Source organism: Heptranchias perlo, unplaced genomic scaffold, assembly GCF_035084215.1.
Source record: "Heptranchias perlo isolate sHepPer1 unplaced genomic scaffold, sHepPer1.hap1 HAP1_SCAFFOLD_52, whole genome shotgun sequence".
Taxonomy (NCBI): Eukaryota; Metazoa; Chordata; class Chondrichthyes; order Hexanchiformes; family Hexanchidae; genus Heptranchias; species Heptranchias perlo.
In genome coordinates, this window is record NW_027139537.1 from 1,321,477 (window position 1) to 1,338,703 (window position 17,227).

Genomic DNA, 17,227 nt, shown 5'->3' on the forward strand with positions numbered 1-17,227 from the left:
CAGGAATGGCAGCTTAATATTCAAGTCTATAAGATCTTTAGAAAGGACAGGGAAATGGGGAAAGGAGGAGGAGCAGCAATATTACTAAAGGACAATATTACAGCAGTTCAAAGATAGAATATCAGTGAGGGCGAGCGGGCAGTGTAAACACTCTGAGAGAGACCCATCACAAGTGTCCCCACTGCACTCCTCCAGAAGGTATAAGAAGGGCGAGTGCGGGAGGATTTCTTCATTCTTTGTGAAAGTGTTTGTGAGATTGTGGAAATGTCTGGAAGAGGAAAAACAGGCGGTAAAGCTCGGTCCAAGGCCAAGTCTCGCTCATCCCGGGTCGGACTGCAGTTCCCTGTTATCCGTGTTCACAGGCTCTTGCGAAAGGGGAACTATGCTGAACGTGTGGGTGCCGGAGCCCCGGTCTATCTGGCTGCTGTGCATCGAGTATCTGACGGCTGAAGTCCTCGAGCTGGCCGGTAACGCGGCCCGGGACAAACAAGAAGACCCGCATCATCCCCAGACACCTGCAGCTGGCCATCCGCAACGACGAGGAGCTCAACAAGCTGCTGGGACTGGTGACCATCGCTCAGGGTGTTGACTGATATCCAGGCCTTGCTGCTGCCGAAGAAATCCAGCATTGTGAGCTCCAAGAGCAAGTAAACCGGCCAAGACTTAATCTGATAAACCAAAGGACAGGACCAACCTGATTGAAATCTTTGAAGAAGGAACAGAAAGTGTAGGCAAGTTTAATGCAGTAGATGTGATATATTTGGATTTTCCGAAGGCCTTCTATAATGTACCACATTGTCGACTCGTGGCTCAGTTCAGAGCACGTGGAGTCAGGGTCAGGTGCCAGAATGGATAGTAAGTTGGCTGCAAAACTAAAAGCCGAGAATAGAGGTGAAGAGTCGCTACTCAGACTGGCAAAAGGTGGGAGGTGGATTTACAGTTTCTGGGACCACTGTTCTTCACAATTTACATTAACGATTTGGATTCGGGAATCGGAAGTACAATTCCCAAATTTGTGGACGACACCAACTTGGGGGATTTAGTTAATACAAAGGAAGAAAGCATCAAAATGCAAGAGGGCATTAATAAACTTGCAGAATGAAGAATCAGGAGGTCACACACTGCTTGGATAATAAGAGTCTAAACGGGATAGAGGAGCAAAGGGATCTGGTGGTACAGATACACAAATTACTAAAAGTAGCGACCCAGGTTAATCAGGTCATAAAAAGACAAATCAAACACTAGGATTCATTTCTAGAGGGATAGAGTTGAAAAGCAAAGAAGTTATGTTAAACTTGTATAGAACCTTCTTTAGACCAGACTTGGAATACTGCGAACTGGTCTCGTCTCCATATTATAGACATAGGGGCATTGGAGAAGGTGCAAACAAGATTCACAAGGATGATACCAGAAATGAGAGGATATTCTTATCAGGAAAGACTGAACAGACTGGGTCTCGTTTCACTGGAAAAGAGAAGGCTGAGGGTTGATCTGATCGAGGTTTTTAAGATAATGACAGGGTTTGTTAGGATAGATGTCGAGAAATTTTTTCCACTTGTGGGGAGTCCAAAACTTCAGGTAATAAATATAAAATAGTCGCTAATAAATCAAATAGGGAATTCAGGAGAAATTGCTTTACCCAGAGAGTGGTTAGAATGTGGAACTTGCAACTACGAGGAGTAGCTGAGGCAAATAACAGAGGGGCATTTCAGGGGAAGATAGATCAGCACATGAGGGAGAAAGGAATCGAAGGATATGCCGATAGGGTTAGATGAAGTAAGGAAGGAGGAGGCTCATGAGCAGCATAAACGCCAGCATAGACTAGTTGGGCCGAATGGCATGTTTCTCTGCTGTAGTTTCAATGTAACTCGATGTAAAGGCTCTTTTCAGAGCCACCCTCTGTATCTGTGAAAGGGCTGGTTACTGTCTGAAGGGAGACGCTGATATCATGCTACCAGTGTGGCTTTGAGCTGCTTTTGTCTCGTTGTGGACGAGATGAGGTATTAATGGGACTGGAGTCGGGGCAGTGACCACAGTCCGGTACTTTAAACGGTGACTTATGGACCCCAGCCCACACATCACCAGATTTCTTGTATTTATTTAATCTCCTTGCCATGCTGGGCTCATAACGAATCACCAGAACTGCTCGACTAACCTTTCCACATCTGTGAAATTCAGCGCTTCGCTCCGTTTCTGTTCTATTTTGTTGGATTATTTACATAACGCATCAAACTCACTGGGGAATCACTGAGATGTAACTCTGTACAGAAACAAATAACAGTGAATTGCCTGGTGCCCAGGAGATCAGGAACATTACTCGCCTTTCGTCCTGTTAACGAGTAAACCGTGTTTAGAGTCCACCGACCCGCTTTGGTTCCATATGGGGGATTAAACAGAGAAATCGGGAGGGGAGGAGACAGTCAGAGTGACAGAGCGGAGAGCGGCCTCTGATCTTCCAGCTCCACCTCCAGTTCTCTCCATCCGACAGTTTAAAACCGTTTATCGATAATAGAACCGAACCTCAGCGCTCCGCACAAACCCTGACAGACCCGGGCTTCATATTCAAGGATTCCCAAAACCCGAAGCTTTCAAATAAGCCCCGTTACAATGAGAAATCGTTAATATTCCTGCCGAAATACAGTCCGTTCAATAACAAGTCAACTCGGCTCCTCCATTTCAGTCTGTTTCCCTGTTCTATCTCCCCACACCTCCCCTCCCAGACGGGTTCAGCGTTTTACAAACACCTTATTCCAGCTTATTTGGAGAATCTCATGTGTTGGGGTTTGAGTTATGACGCGGAGTTTCTCCGCCAGTGTCACCGTCTCACAGAGACTCTCGACCTGAATCTGTGAAAAGATTATGACCATGAACTGGGACTGGAGCCGAAACATCCCCAGTTACAGTGAGGCCCGGCCCGGACATCTCATTCTCTCTATTTTATATCAGACGGTATCCCACTTTCATGTCCAGCAATAGAGAGAGAGAGAGACAGTATCAGTCTTACACTCCCGATCTGTGTCCAAATCACGCTCAATAGCAGTATCCGCCTTCATATACAGCACCAGAGAGAGAGGGGGAGGCAGACATGGTGAGAGAGACAGAGAGAGCGGTGAGACACAGTGACAGACAGACGTTAACAGTATTAGTTCCAGACTGACCGGGAAAGTGCGATTTTATCCAGAAAGATCGCGTTGGAGAGACAGAAGATGCAATCACATCTCTCACTGATATTGTACAAGGATCAGAAACACTATTAATCCCACACTCAGGGACAGTACAGAGAGGGACAGAAACAATGGGTCACATTTAACCCTCTAATGCCTGTTGTACTATCTGCAGTTTTACAGCTCAGGGCTGTTCGATATTACTCTCAGTGACCTACAGTTTCACTCCGGTTAAATTAATCTGCGACTGTTGCTGCCTGATATTAACCCTACACGGTCCCAGCAAATACACCGACTCCCACTTTCCTCCCATGTTTCTCCAGGATTGGTTTGAGAAATCCTCTCTCAGTCACACATTATAGGGGCCATTAATGAAGAGAATCCATTGGCTGATTTCACAGCCGCTCACTTTATCTCTGAAAGGCTCTTTACCATCAAAATACCCCTAGAGAAACAGCAGGGATGGAAACATCTAGTTTAATAGTTGGAGATTGTAAAGTCAGTCTGGATTCCAGCGTTAGGCACTGGTGGAATCCCATCTGTTTCCCATTCGGGTTCCTGTTCCTGCACTGCCTGTGGACCCCATTCCCTCTGACCTTTCCCCCAGTCCCACTTCCTTTGCTCAGACTCGGAAAAATTCCAATTGGGGAAAGTTTCCATCGATTTTTGGATTGGGAATTGTGGGCGCCATTCCCTCAGTGAGCGGAAGAAGATTGTTTAAAACAGCCGGGAATGGAGAGATCACGGCCCCCGGGGGAAGGGAGCAAAGAGCAGCCTCGTTACAGCAGATCATCGCTTCTGGACCGTGTCCGCAGATGGGCTCAGACATCGGCATTGAGTCCGGGGGAAGGTCAGGGGGAGTCCGGGGGCTGTTTGTAAGAGGCGGAGTGGATCAGGAACTGGTCCCGGAACATGGAGTGAGAGGGGGGAAGGGAGAGGTCATTCTCGGACTGTGTGTGTACAGGGTGTGTCCAGGGGAAGGGAGAGAGAATGGGAAGAACCTGCTATTAAAATCATTGCTGCTTTCTCTCCCCAAACCAGTAATGAATGGTCCTGGTTGAGTTCCAGCCTCACCCTGTTTATTGTTATTGGATAGTGAAGAGTGGAAACAGAGCCGGACAGTAAGGATGTGGGGAGTTATACAAAGAGCATCTATTGCAGGCATCAGGTGAGAAGTGTCAAGGACACATTTTGAACAGCGGCTGTTTGGTTTCCGTTTAACGGTTAGTCCCATGGGAGAGGGGATTAGAAACCTGACCTGTACAAAGGTCCCTGCCACATCGGGTCGTCCCATTCATGGATCGGTGCAGGGGTTGGGCCGTGTCTGGATGTTATTAAATTGTTGTAAAACAGCCCAACACACCTGGTATGCAGAAGCTGAGTGCTGCAGTACTGCAGTGGAGTCAGACACTGACACTGTTTGTATCACTGGATTTCATTTGTGGATATTCAAAATGATCATTAACAGAGATATTAAACTGATCACTTCTGTCTTTTCTACCTCACCTGTTCCTGAGTAACAAGAGATCATTTTCTTTCTCCAGGCAAACCCTTGAACGATCCAGAATAAATGTGATGCTTCCTCCACCCGAGGCAGAAGGAACAGTACAGCCAGCTCCTTCTCACACACAGTAAGTATATTATCACTCACAGAGCACAGAGACACAGACAGGTCATCAGTTCCACAGTCTCAGACAGCAGGAGTAGTCAGTCCCACAATGATCACAATTTCCAGAGACACATTTTCAATCCAACAGTCAAGCAGAGTAGGTGAGGCAGACACTGTTCCATTTCCCCCTAACTCAGTCCCGCTGACAGGTAGATACAAAAATCCCAGTCCAAAATCACACTCTCAGAGTGAAAGGCACTGTGTCAATCTCACAATAGAGCAACATTAGCTACGAATTAAATACCAGATAGAAATCACACATGGTACCCGATTCAAAGGTACAGAATGAATCCCAATAATGTACCCCGAGATTCAAATTGAATACTAGCCCAGAACTCTCACACACATGACTTTAATCCATGGAATATCCATTCGAAATGTGTATCATATGATACAAATTGCACACAAGTCCAAAACTCAGGCAGAGTATCAGATTGAGAAATATTGAAAGATAGTAAACCTGAGAGACAAATTAGATACCTGTTCAGAATGAACTCGTAGAATGAGATTTAAAGATAGAGTATCAATTCTATTAGTGCAGACTGAGATACACATTACATACCAGTCCAAAAATCTCATACAATATTAGACTGAAAGATACGGTATCAATTCCATTTCTACAGACTGATCTACACATTACATACCAATTCAAAAATGTCACCTTATCAGTTTTAAAGATACATTATCATCCACAACAGTACTCACAGAGATACAGATTTAATAGTACTCCAAAAAGCGCACAAATAATCTGGTTAAAACCTCCAGCATCAAATCCGAAAGTATGTCCATATTTACCAATTAAACAAGGAGTAAAACTATTTAAACATTGAGATATAAAAGCTGCAATATTGAACACCATAATTTAATCTGAGAGAATAATTACGTACAGATACAGAATGAATCTCACATTCAGAGACAGTACCAGAGACACACAGACACAGAATGACTCCAACTCTCACAGATGCAGAACGAATCCCAAACTCACATACAGTACAAGAGACTGACAGACACACAGTTAATCCCACACTCACACACAGTGCCAGAGACTGACAGGTACAGTATGAATCCCACACTAACATGCAGTATGAGTAACTGCATATATAGGATGAATTCAACTCCCACATACAGTACTGGAGACTGTATATACAGAATGAATCCCACAATCACATGCAGTATGAGTAACTGCATATATAGGATGAATTCAACTCACACATACAGTACTTGAGACTGTATATACAGAATGAGTCCCACAGTCACATGGAGTACCAGAGACTGACAGATACCGAAAGAATCCCACACTAACACACAGTTTTATATAAAGAATTAATCACAAACTCTCACACACACTGCTGACAAGATACAGAATCAATTCCAAACTCACACACAGTATCAGAGAGTGACAAGATACAGAATAAATCCCACACTCACACACAGTACCAGAGACTGACAGATACAGAATGAATCCCACACTCACACACAGTACCAGAGACTGACAGATACAGAATGAATCCCACACTCACACACAGTACCAGAGACTGACAGATACAGAATGAATCCCACACTCACACACAGTACCAGAGACTGACAGATACAGAATGAATCCCACACTCACACACAGTACCAGAGACTGACAAATACAGAATGAATCCCACACTCACACACAGCACCAGAGTCTGACAGATACAGAATGAATCCCACATTCACACACAGTACCAGAGACTGACAGATACAGAATAAATCCCACACTCACACAGTACCAGAGACTGACAGATACAGAATGAATCCCACACTCACACACAGTACCAGAGACTGACAGATACAGAATGAATCCCACACTCACACACAGTGCCAGAGACTGTCGCAGCATGAAATGGTCCTTATCAAAGTCACAATTGATACCCTAAGTGACTACCACCATGAAAAACTATCCCTCCTCATCCTTCTCAAATACAATATCTCAACGTGCTGTTATGCTGTTAGTCTAGTTTCCTCTCTCTGCTCTTATTTGGAATATGTTGCTTTTCTGTCTGACAACACTTGGTATCATCGTATTATGTTAGTCCACAAGAGGAGATCATTCGGCCCATCGTGCCTGTGCTGGGTCAAACACACGTATTCGTTCAAAATTCATTCAGAGATAGATTGAGTGCTTTGTTATCAGAAAATTGCCTGAACCCCCACAGTCTACAGTTTTCCTCCTCGCTATCAACAACACGGTCAATTTTTGTGTCACCGGCAAATTTCTTAATCATGCCCCCGACGTTTAAGTCCAAATTGTTAATGTATACCACAAAAAGCATAGGACCAAGTACGGAGCCCTGCAGCACCCAACTGGAAACAGTCTTCCAGCCACAAAAAACACCCGTCGACCATTACCCTTTGCTTCCTGCCACTGAGCCAATTTTGGCTCCAATAAGCCACATTCCCTTGGATCCTATGGGCCTTTACTTTTTTGACCAATCTGCCATGTGGGAATTTTTCAAAAGCCTTGCGAAAATCCATGTAGACTACATCAATTGCGCCACCCTCATCGATCCTCCTTGTCACCTCCTCGAAAAATTCAATCAGGTTAGTCAGACACGACCTCCACTTAAAAAATCCATGCTGACTGTCCTTGATTCGTCCGTGCCTTTCGGAGTGACAGTTGATCGTGTCACTCAGAATTGATTCCAATAATTTGAAATGGAGTCTTTCTCCTGCTTGCTGCAAAAATAGATGAGGCGGTGATGTACCATCAGGCCCGGCTAGCTCAGTCGGTAGAGCATGAGACTCTTAATCTCAGGGTCGTGGGTTCGAGCCCCACGTTGGGCGAGTATCATTTAAAACTTTTATGTTGCGTTCACTGGCCAACGGTGCAGAATTGATGCATAATGAAACGTTAAATTTGTAGTCAGGATGGCCGAGCGGTCTAAGGCGCTGCGTTCAGGTCGCAATCTCTTCCGGTAGGCGTGGGTTCGAATCCCTCTTCTGACATTGCTTATTTTTACGAAGACGTGAAAATATTTTATTTGTGGATTGGGCTGCAGCTGATTTTTAGACCAAGTTGATTTGCTCCTCCCACAAAAGCAACTGGCTTTGTCATGGAAATGTGACTTGAGAAGTTTCAAACGGTGATATGTTTGACATATTAATGACCTGGACAAAGAAATAGAACAGCAGTGGGAAACATTTAAAACGGTGATAAATAGAGTCCAGGAGAAATATATCCCACTAAAAAGCAAGAACAAACTAGCCAGAAATGACACACCAAGGATGAATAAAGAAACAAGGGCAAAATTTAAACTGAAGAAAAGGGCACACACTAGCCAATAAAGGAGAGAGGGGAATGTGATAAGACTGGGAAAGAAGTCTGAAGATCTATTGGAAAGGCAAAAAAGGAATATCAAAAAAAGCAAAGTATTCGAGACACATCAACAGCCAAAGAAAATTTAGGATAGGAATATTTGCACGAAGTGATTTTTAGGTAGTCGCCTTTAAATGTTTCAAAGGCGACTGCGAATTTATGATCGTCTGGCCATTTCACCAGCCGTGTTGAAAACAAAACATGTCTCTTAAGGGGAGTCTATAACGAGGGGGCATAGATTTAAGGTGAGAGGGGAGAGATACAAAAGGGTCCAGAGGGGCAATTTTTTCACTCAAAGGGTGGTGAGTGTCTGGAACGAGCTGCCAGAGGCAGTAGTAGAGGCGGGTACAATTTTGTCTTTTAAAAAGCATTTGGACAGTTACATGGGTAAGATGGGTATAGAGGGATATGGGCCAAGTGCAGGCAATTGGGACTAGCTTAGTGGTATAAACTGGGCGACATGGACATGTTGGGCCGAAGGGCCTGTTTCCATGTTGTAACTTCTATGATTCTATGATTCTATGATTCTATGATAATAGGGCCACTAAGGGAGACACACGACAAACTCACAGGCAATGACAGCGAAATGGCAGAAATATTAAATAATCACTTTGCTTCAGTATTTACCAGGGAGACTGGTATTGTGGGCATGACAGTAGAAGAAGAGATCAAAAAGATATGTAAAGACATTTAAGATCGAAAGGGGGGAGATAATTGATAAACTAATCAATCTTAGAGAGGAAATTTCCTGTTAGGTGCCTAACCAGAGTTTCAAACCGCTCAGCCACGCTAATTTCCGTATTACTGTTCAGGAGCTTATTTCACAGGGACACGATTACTGCGCTCCATTTAGGGAGGCTCAGTGAAAGGCGGAAATTGATCTATTAATAGAATCATAGAATAAGATAGCGCCATTCAGCCCATCGTGCCAGTGCCAGCTCTCTGAAAGAGCTGTCCAGTTCGTCCCACTCGCCTGCTGTTTCCCCATAACCCTGAAAAAGTTTGATCCAAGCGTTTATCCAATTCCCTTTTGAAAACTGTGAGTTAAGAAAAACAATATTGAAAGGGGTGCTGGGGCCTCTGCAGCGTCGATGTAGAGTGTGTGATGATTGAAGTTATCAAGATGGTTGCTTTACACATGGTATGTTGTGCAATCATCCTGAAATATCTTCAATATCCAATCCAAATTGAATCGCAAACCTGACGGACCAACACTGGAAAACAAGTCACGAGTGAACGCAAATCATCTCGGACCCGTTTTTAGCCTCACGGCACTTCAAATAAAGTGAAATAACTTTGCATTGAAAAGATTTGGAACTTGCATCTATGCCTTTATCTGTTCCATTTCTTAAAGTTGCTGGCGTCTGATGATGGACACGCCTCTGCTCCCTCTATTGAACAAGAAAGTAGGTGTTTGACGTTGACGGGACCTGTTCGTTATGAGCTCATCCTTTGCATTGAGTGGGTTCGCGTCCTTGAAACGGCGTCAACTTTAGCCCAGCGGTGAACTTCGCAACAAACAAGTTCATCACCGTCTCACCGCGGGCACTGACTGACACGTTTATCGTTATTTCTTTCAGACCGAAATAAATAGGAACCGTGATTTTAAATTTGCACGAAGTGATTTTTAGGTCGTCGCCTTTAAATGTTTCAAAGGCGACTGCGAATTTATGATCGTCTGGCCATTTCACCAGCCGTGTTGAAAACAAAACATGTCTCTAACTTTCGCGTCTTTTTTCGAAAGGCAAAAAACATATTTCCCATGACCTCTGAAGGATGGACAAGTACATTTCAGAAAGCTGAATCAAGTTCACCAGCCTTTTAATCCGGAGTCAGACCTTTGCGCCACGCACTCTGAAGACAGGCTCCTGGATGTTATTATATTTTTTGAATGTTTCTCAAACACCGTTTCATATATTGGTTGAATGGATGAGGCTGATCAAATCTCCGCCAGATCCCACCGGGAATGAGACAGCATTGGAAGCAGCCTTCACCCCCAATATCACGCTGGCATTCATCGCCTGCTCTCAGCGGACTGCATTAACAGGGCTGGGAGATATGGACTTTGTTCACATTTAATCAGCAATGTGAATCGTTAAATATTTAATCATTTTTAATGGGGACAAGGTTACAAAATATTTCCGCCCGGTTTCGAACCGGGGACTTTTCGCGTGTTAGGCGAACGTGATAACCACTACACTACGGAAACCTGATATCTGCAACCTCGTGTTAGGGATATAACCCCTCAGCCAAACTAACTTCCGTATTACTGTCCAGGAGTTCATTTCACAGGGATACATTTACTGCATTGTATTTCGGAAGGCTGCAGAGAAGGATCGGTGGAGATGGTCAGGCAGGGAATCCCAGAGCATCGCGCCCACACAAACATTTCACTGTTTTTTTTTCATGTGCCTGATATCCGACCGCAGTGTAAATTATGGCGAATCAGGCATGCTCAGATGACATTGTTCACAGAGTGTTTTCTTGCAGACAAATCACACATTAGAAAACTTGAAATGAGATGAAGAGATCGGAGCCATTTAAAGTGCTCCCAGTTGCTGCTGATCAGGAATTGAAACATGGCACCGGCTTCAGTGCTATCAGAATGAGGCAATGAATCCAAAAGTGGGACGAAAAAGGTGCAATTTCCGTCCCTGGGTGGGCTCGAACCACCAACCTTTCGGTTAACAGCCGAACGCGCTAACCGATTGCGCCACAGAGACCGTCTGGTCCTTTGCTTGCAAGATACACTAAAGCACCGTGTCACCGAGCCAAAGTTACATGTTGCAGCCACAGAAATGCAATTGTCCACTATCAGTGTTACTTTTCCAGAAATAAAGGATGGGACATTGTTTGTGGAAACATGGAAACGGTCTGGTCTCGCTCACAGCATCGATATCACCGCCAACCAGCTCTCCTGCAACCGGCGCGCCCACCGGTGCTTTGTCTGTTGGTTAGTTGCACTGTGGGAGATCCTTCGCCACACTGACTGCAGCGGTTTAAAAAGCCGGCTCACCACCACCTTCTCAAGGGCTTTTTGGGATGGGCAATAAATGCCGGCCTCGCCAGCGACGCCCACATCCCATGAACGAATAAAAAGAAAATATTCTGAGCGTCCTGATGCTGATGTCAGGTTTTGATCCCTGATCTGCAGTAACTGGGAGCTGAAATATTAATTGTACCGAATGCAAACACTCCCTGATATATTTAACACTCTTACATGCCTTCCCTGCTGGCCTCGTCGTTCGGCTTCGGTGTTTTCATCACGGCGGCCTGGGTTGGGAATATGCTGTTACAAAAAAGAATTGCCAATTTTGTCGAATCACAGCAAACTAACGGTACAAAAGCAAGCCATTCGGCCCATCCTGTCCGCACCGGCCGGAAATGAGCTACCCAGCCGAATGCCACTTTCCAGCACTCGGTCTTTAACCTTGTAGGTTACGCCACTTCAAGTGCATATCCAAGTATTTTTTTTAAATGTCACGAGGGATTCTGCCTCGACCACCCAGTCAGGCAGTGAGTTCCAGACCCCTACCACCCTCTGGGTGAAAAAAATTCTCCTCAGCTCCCCTTAAATCCTTCCACCAATCATTTAAAATCTATGCCTCCAAGTTATTAACCTCCCTGCTAAGGTAAATAGGTCCTTCGTCTCCACTCTGTCTGGGCCCTTCATAATTTTGTACACCTCAATTAAATCACCACTCAGCCTCCTCTGTTCCAAAGAAAACAACCCCTGACTATCCAATCTTTCCTCACAGCCAAAATTCTCCAGCCATGGCAACCTCCTCGTAAATCTCCTCTGTACCCTCTCTAGTGCAATCGCAGCTTTTTTGACCAGTCTGTCATTTGGGACCTTGTAAAAGCCTTGCTAAAATCCATGTAGACTACATCAAAGTACTCCAGGTGTGTTCTCACCAAAGCCCTATTTAATTGCAGCAAGTCTTCCTTACTCTTATACTCCAACCTTCTTTCAAAAAGGCCAACATACCATTTTTCTTCCTAATTGATTGCTGTTCCTGCATGTTAACTTTCTGTGATTTGTTTACAAGTTCACCAAACTCCCTCTGAATACCGACATTTATTGGACTATCACCTTTTAAAAAATATTCTGCTTTTCTATTCTTCCTACCAAAGTGGACAATTTCACATTTTCCCACTTTATCCTCCAACTGCCACCTTCTTACCCAATCACTTAACATGTCCACCTCCCTTTGCGTCCTCCTCACGGCTTACTTTCCAACCGACCTTTGTATCATCAGCAAACTTAGATACATTGCACTCGGTCCCCTCATCTCAGTCATTAATATAGATTGTAAACAGCAATTGCAACTTAAATTGTCCGCCCAGGATCGAAAGCAGGGCCGTTCGCGTGTAAAGCGAACTGGTAACCGCTGCTGACTTATACTGGGCAGAGGGGAACTGACCAGTCACCTCTCTCTGCTCTGATTGGGCTCAGACATCGGCATTGAGTCCGGGGGAAGGTCAGGGGGAGTCCGGGGGCTGTTTGTAAGAGGCGGAGTGGATCAGGAACTGGTCCCGGAACATGGAGTGAGAGGGGGGAAGGGAGAGGTCATTCTCGGACTGTGTGTGTACAGGGTGTGTCCAGGGGAAGGGAGAGAGAATGGGAAGAACCTGCTATTAAAATCATTGCTGCTTTCTCTCCCCAAACCAATAATGAATGGTCCTGGTTGAGTTCCAGCCTCACCCTGTTTATTGTTATTGGATAGTGAAGAGTGGAAACAGAGCCGGACAGTAAGGATGTGGGGAGTTATACAAAGAGCATCTATTGCAGGCATCAGGTGAGAAGTGTCAAGGACACATTTTGAACAGCGGCTGTTTGGTTTCCGTTTAACGGTTAGTCCCATGGGAGAGGGGATTAGAAACCTGACCTGTACAAAGGTCCCTGCCACATCGGGTCGTCCCATTCATGGATCGGTGCAGGGGTTGGGCCGTGTCTGGATGTTATTAAATTGTTGTAAAACAGCCCAACACACCTGGTATGCAGAAGCTGAGTGCTGCAGTACTGCAGTGGAGTCAGACACTGACACTGTTTGTATCACTGGATTTCATTTGTGGATATTCAAAATGATCATTAACAGAGATATTAAACTGATCACTTCTGTCTTTTCTACCTCACCTGTTCCTGAGTAACAAGAGATCATTTTCTTTCTCCAGGCAAACCCTTGAACGATCCAGAATAAATGTGATGCTTCCTCCACCCGAGGCAGAAGGAACAGTACAGCCAGCTCCTTCTCACACACAGTAAGTATATTATCACTCACAGAGCACAGAGACACAGACAGGTCATCAGTTCCACAGTCTCAGACAGCAGGAGTAGTCAGTCCCACAATGATCACAATTTCCAGAGACACATTTTCAATCCAACAGTCAAGCAGAGTAGGTGAGGCAGACACTGTTCCATTTCCCCCTAACTCAGTCCCGCTGACAGGTAGATACAAAAATCCCAGTCCAAAATCACACTCTCAGAGTGAAAGGCACTGTGTCAATCTCACAATAGAGCAACATTAGCTACGAATTAAATACCAGATAGAAATCACACATGGTACCCGATTCAAAGGTACAGAATGAATCCCAATAATGTACCCCGAGATTCAAATTGAATACTAGCCCAGAACTCTCACACACATGACTTTAATCCATGGAATATCCATTCGAAATGTGTATCATATGATACAAATTGCACACAAGTCCAAAACTCAGGCAGAGTATCAGATTGAGAAATATTGAAAGATAGTAAACCTGAGAGACAAATTAGATACCTGTTCAGAATGAACTCGTAGAATGAGATTTAAAGATAGAGTATCAATTCTATTAGTGCAGACTGAGATACACATTACATACCAGTCCAAAAATCTCATACAATATTAGACTGAAAGATACGGTATCAATTCCATTTCTACAGACTGATCTACACATTACATACCAATTCAAAAATGTCACCTTATCAGTTTTAAAGATACATTATCATCCACAACAGTACTCACAGAGATACAGATTTAATAGTACTCCAAAAAGCGCACAAATAATCTGGTTAAAACCTCCAGCATCAAATCCGAAAGTATGTCCATATTTACCAATTAAACAAGGAGTAAAACTATTTAAACATTGAGATATAAAAGCTGCAATATTGAACACCATAATTTAATCTGAGAGAATAATTACGTACAGATACAGAATGAATCTCACATTCAGAGACAGTACCAGAGACACACAGACACAGAATGACTCCAACTCTCACAGATGCAGAACGAATCCCAAACTCACATACAGTACAAGAGACTGACAGACACACAGTTAATCCCACACTCACACACAGTGCCAGAGACTGACAGGTACAGTATGAATCCCACACTAACATGCAGTATGAGTAACTGCATATATAGGATGAATTCAACTCCCACATACAGTACTGGAGACTGTATATACAGAATGAATCCCACAATCACATGCAGTATGAGTAACTGCATATATAGGATGAATTCAACTCACACATACAGTACTTGAGACTGTATATACAGAATGAGTCCCACAGTCACATGGAGTACCAGAGACTGACAGATACCGAAAGAATCCCACACTAACACACAGTTTTATATAAAGAATTAATCACAAACTCTCACACACACTGCTGACAAGATACAGAATCAATTCCAAACTCACACACAGTATCAGAGAGTGACAAGATACAGAATAAATCCCACACTCACACACAGTACCAGAGACTGACAGATACAGAATGAATCCCACACTCACACACAGTACCAGAGACTGACAGATACAGAATGAATCCCACACTCACACACAGTACCAGAGACTGACAGATACAGAATGAATCCCACACTCACACACAGTACCAGAGACTGACAGATACAGAATGAATCCCACACTCACACACAGTACCAGAGACTGACAAATACAGAATGAATCCCACACTCACACACAGCACCAGAGTCTGACAGATACAGAATGAATCCCACATTCACACACAGTACCAGAGACTGACAGATACAGAATAAATCCCACACTCACACAGTACCAGAGACTGACAGATACAGAATGAATCCCACACTCACACACAGTACCAGAGACTGACAGATACAGAATGAATCCCACACTCACACACAGTGCCAGAGACTGTCGCAGCATGAAATGGTCCTTATCAAAGTCACAATTGATACCCTAAGTGACTACCACCATGAAAAACTATCCCTCCTCATCCTTCTCAAATACAATATCTCAACGTGCTGTTATGCTGTTAGTCTAGTTTCCTCTCTCTGCTCTTATTTGGAATATGTTGCTTTTCTGTCTGACAACACTTGGTATCATCGTATTATGTTAGTCCACAAGAGGAGATCATTCGGCCCATCGTGCCTGTGCTGGGTCAAACACACGTATTCGTTCAAAATTCATTCAGAGATAGATTGAGTGCTTTGTTATCAGAAAATTGCCTGAACCCCCACAGTCTACAGTTTTCCTCCTCGCTATCAACAACACGGTCAATTTTTGTGTCACCGGCAAATTTCTTAATCATGCCCCCGACGTTTAAGTCCAAATTGTTAATGTATACCACAAAAAGCATAGGACCAAGTACGGAGCCCTGCAGCACCCAACTGGAAACAGTCTTCCAGCCACAAAAAACACCCGTCGACCATTACCCTTTGCTTCCTGCCACTGAGCCAATTTTGGCTCCAATAAGCCACATTCCCTTGGATCCTATGGGCCTTTACTTTTTTGACCAATCTGCCATGTGGGAATTTTTCAAAAGCCTTGCGAAAATCCATGTAGACTACATCAATTGCGCCACCCTCATCGATCCTCCTTGTCACCTCCTCGAAAAATTCAATCAGGTTAGTCAGACACGACCTCCACTTAAAAAATCCATGCTGACTGTCCTTGATTCGTCCGTGCCTTTCGGAGTGACAGTTGATCGTGTCACTCAGAATTGATTCCAATAATTTGAAATGGAGTCTTTCTCCTGCTTGCTGCAAAAATAGATGAGGCGGTGATGTACCATCAGGCCCGGCTAGCTCAGTCGGTAGAGCATGAGACTCTTAATCTCAGGGTCGTGGGTTCGAGCCCCACGTTGGGCGAGTATCATTTAAAACTTTTATGTTGCGTTCACTGGCCAACGGTGCAGAATTGATGCATAATGAAACGTTAAATTTGTAGTCAGGATGGCCGAGCGGTCTAAGGCGCTGCGTTCAGGTCGCAATCTCTTCCGGTAGGCGTGGGTTCGAATCCCTCTTCTGACATTGCTTATTTTTACGAAGACGTGAAAATATTTTATTTGTGGATTGGGCTGCAGCTGATTTTTAGACCAAGTTGATTTGCTCCTCCCACAAAAGCAACTGGCTTTGTCATGGAAATGTGACTTGAGAAGTTTCAAACGGTGATATGTTTGACATATTAATGACCTGGACAAAGAAATAGAACAGCAGTGGGAAACATTTAAAACGGTGATAAATAGAGTCCAGGAGAAATATATCCCACTAAAAAGCAAGAACAAACTAGCCAGAAATGACACACCAAGGATGAATAAAGAAACAAGGGCAAAATTTAAACTGAAGAAAAGGGCACACACTAGCCAATAAAGGAGAGAGGGGAATGTGATAAGACTGGGAAAGAAGTCTGAAGATCTATTGGAAAGGCAAAAAAGGAATATCAAAAAAAGCAAAGTATTCGAGACACATCAACAGCCAAAGAAAATTTAGGATAGGAATATTTGCACGAAGTGATTTTTAGGTAGTCGCCTTTAAATGTTTCAAAGGCGACTGCGAATTTATGATCGTCTGGCCATTTCACCAGCCGTGTTGAAAACAAAACATGTCTCTTAAGGGGAGTCTATAACGAGGGGGCATAGATTTAAGGTGAGAGGGGAGAGATACAAAAGGGTCCAGAGGGGCAATTTTTTCACTCAAAGGGTGGTGAGTGTCTGGAACGAGCTGCCAGAGGCAGTAGTAGAGGCGGGTACAATTTTGTCTTTTAAAAAGCATTTGGACAGTTACATGGGTAAGATGGGTATAGAGGGAT

At 44.1% G+C, this 17,227-nt stretch overlaps 6 non-coding genes and 1 pseudogene across 6 annotated transcripts; 4 read left to right on the top strand and 3 right to left on the bottom strand.

Annotated features, from left to right (window-relative positions):
• The window catches only part of LOC137314528 (zinc finger protein 585A-like), a 915,457-nt pseudogene that overhangs the window by 826,377 nt on the left and 71,853 nt on the right, over positions 1-17,227 (bottom strand).
• Positions 7,572-7,644, top strand: trnak-cuu (transfer RNA lysine (anticodon CUU)). The gene has a single exon. It is a non-coding gene; the product is annotated as a tRNA-Lys (tRNA).
• trnal-cag (transfer RNA leucine (anticodon CAG)) lies at positions 7,723-7,806 on the top strand. The gene has a single exon. It is a non-coding gene; the product is annotated as a tRNA-Leu (tRNA).
• Positions 10,313-10,385, bottom strand: trnav-aac (transfer RNA valine (anticodon AAC)). Its single transcript has one exon. It is a non-coding gene; the product is annotated as a tRNA-Val (tRNA).
• On the bottom strand, positions 10,826-10,899 carry trnan-guu (transfer RNA asparagine (anticodon GUU)). The gene has a single exon. It is a non-coding gene; the product is annotated as a tRNA-Asn (tRNA).
• On the top strand, positions 16,215-16,287 carry trnak-cuu (transfer RNA lysine (anticodon CUU)). Its single transcript has one exon. It is a non-coding gene; the product is annotated as a tRNA-Lys (tRNA).
• On the top strand, positions 16,366-16,449 carry trnal-cag (transfer RNA leucine (anticodon CAG)). The gene has a single exon. It is a non-coding gene; the product is annotated as a tRNA-Leu (tRNA).